The 2,685-nt window shown below is 47.4% G+C and overlaps 1 pseudogene across 1 annotated transcript; it reads right to left on the reverse strand.

Moving 5' to 3' along the window:
• Nucleotides 1-308: 308 nt before the first annotated feature.
• On the reverse strand, nt 309-929 carry LOC308513823 (neugrin-like; annotated as a pseudogene). Its single transcript has one exon. The product of its transcript is annotated as a neugrin-like (transcript).
• Nucleotides 930-2,685: the final 1,756 nt, after the last annotated feature.

Here is a 2,685-nt window from a genome sequence, read left to right on the forward strand (position 1 = left end):
TCGCGGCATTAGGAAGGTTGAGAACCACTGGCCTAAGCAAAAAGGGTGAGTACTGAATATTCACATGGCTCAGACCAGGAGCCATGCTCCAGAAGCTAGACTATACCTAGCCAGGTATTCATGCTGCCCCCATACACATCTGCCCTGTGAAGTTCACTGTCTCTTGTCAGATTGAAATCCAAGCAACTATTTCCATTTTCAGGCTCATCATTTTCCAAGGTGGATAATCCATACACAGAAATCCAGGCAGCTCAAATATACTCGCTCAGCTATGTTTTACATGACATCTCCACAAGCCAGGCTCCAGTTCAAATGCTGTACAGGAAGCTCTCATTGTCATCAAAGAACTCGCGCCCCCTCTGCACTACCTGCTGCTGAAGTTCTGGTCACCCAGTTCTTTTGCCGTCAACTCTTCCAGCTTCTTTGCACTTGGCAATCCATCACTGTCAGTGCCTCTGATGCCCTCACAATCACTGGTGGAGTACTTCTGCCGCTCTCTCTGATGACCTTGGGCTGAAGCAACAGGCACAAAGCTTTCCTTCTCCGGGCTCTGGACTCCTTTATTCCTTCCCTTCTGTCTCCTCGGAGTGTTTGTATTCTGAGTACTTAGTTCTATCACCTTCAAAGCTGTTCTGTGAACTTGACCTTGGGATGAGGCTTCATCTCCTGACACAGGGTGGCCTGCAGAAAGCAGCTTCCAGGTCTCCCCAGGGCCTGGAAGCTGGCCGAGCGAGTGGGCAAGCCCAGCTTTCTTAAGAACTTTTTGATCCTGCTTCAGTTTCTACTCCAATGTGGGTATAAACTTGCTTTTTTTAAACCCTTCTGATCACATTGGTACTAACATCAAAGCCTTCAGCCATTCTGGGAACTGACCGAGACACTGGAAATTCTTCATGTAAATACCGGATCTGCTGCTTGGCTTCCTGCATCAGTCCTGGGAGGGGCCCCTCATGGCTCCATTTGCCTCTGAGTGTTCTGGAACAGGATAGTGTAGTAATATATAAAAATGTTTAAAAATACTTTAAAAATGCTTTGAGGATGCCTGAAAAATGTCTAAGAAATGTTTTTAAATGTTTGAGCTAACTTTCCTTAAAACTTAAAGCGTGATATTAAGAACACATTCCTCACTGCCCTGAAGCTTGTGTCCCTCATAGATAAGGATTTGAACTTCAGTAAAAAACTCAGAGTGACTTGTCAAAGTAACCATCTGAATGAGTGATGTACTCTCCCTAGATAACCACCTGTAGCCCCTCGCCCTGTTTGAGATAAACATGTGTGCATTGACGCAATTCACTGATAGCCACCTGGACTACTGCAAATGGGGTGCAAGCTTTAAAAGTGGGGTTCCCAACCAGCCTGGTGCTCGTCTGTTGAGACAGCCACAAAGGCCTGTCCTCTCCTCTCTCTGCCAGACAACAGAAGAACAGCTAGTAACACCCAATTGAGATGCGATCAAGTTCTCAGGTGAGGAACGCTGGCCCCCTGCATCCAGACAGACCAGCCTAACTGCCAGATCCCCAAGGACAGCACCACTGGAATCCCACTTAAGCCTGTACCCGCAGCACCAGGAATTGTGTGAGTAATAAAATGCTGTGTGATTTGCAACTGCATATGTTTCATGTGTTGTAATTCCTCCAACAGTTAATTGAATTATTTTGCGTACACTTAAAAGTTAAATTAAAGCTTCTGGTCTCTTTTTTGGTTCTAAGCCTGCCCCCTTGGTCCTGCTTGTGTAGAGTAGCCTCTTCACTAGCAACTACTTGAATGTCCCACACCTACACAGTTAAAGTTTATCTCAAGGAACGCCTTAGATAAACACCCCAGATCCTTTCCCAGGATCTACTTGGGACGGATGGCTTTTTTCTGTTGTTTCAGGGCACTGGGGGAGAGAACGAATGGCAGAAGCCATGCATGGAAGCAACATGGGTGGTTGAAGCATCTTGGGCTAAAGCAAGAGACGGGTGTTCCCAAGTGAAAGGAATTTTTAGGGGGGAATAGGCAGGTTTAGGAAATTTTAAAAATTAAGGGGTCCATGGAAAAAACACAGGGCTACAGAGCTGCAAAAGGATATATTTCCATAAGACAAGGAAGCTGGGAGTAGCAAAAGGTACACATTTACACAATAAAGGGAAGGCAGCCCCTCATTCAAAGAGGGAGCAAGAAGAGCCCAGAGGGAAAGGAAGAACAATAAGGGAGAGGAAGAAGGGAACCTTAAGTGAGACTTGAATTCAGGAGCTGCTATAGTGACTAAATCAAAGGGAATATTGACCAATCAGAGAGGGTATCAGCAGACAGGGACTTGCGGCCTTTATAAACCTGGAAGGAGGGACTTAGTGGGACTCTTTCCCCCACCCCACGTTGGAGTCTGTGCTTATTCTTCAATAAATTTCCACCTTTGCTATACCATCTTCCCTTCGTGGTTTCATTCCTCAACTCCAACGGACAAAGAGCCAGGGAAGCCATCCTACCCAGGAGAACACCGAATGTTCCAGTCCGAAAATCCCGTATCACAAAGGAGCTGACCACCTGCCCCTGTGCCCCTGATGAGGGAGGAAGCAAGGGCCACTGCGAATGCAGCAGGGGCAGCAGGATGCCCACTGCCCAGGGCTGTGGCCTGCAGCACCTGGTTGCAAGGCTCTTCAGGCTGAGGGCCGGGAAGGAGCAGGTACCTCTCCATCTCCTGCA

The sequence above is a fragment of the Myotis nattereri genome (genome assembly GCF_964212035.1).
Source record: "Myotis nattereri genome assembly, chromosome: 2".
In the NCBI taxonomy this organism is placed as follows: domain Eukaryota; kingdom Metazoa; phylum Chordata; class Mammalia; order Chiroptera; family Vespertilionidae; genus Myotis; species Myotis nattereri.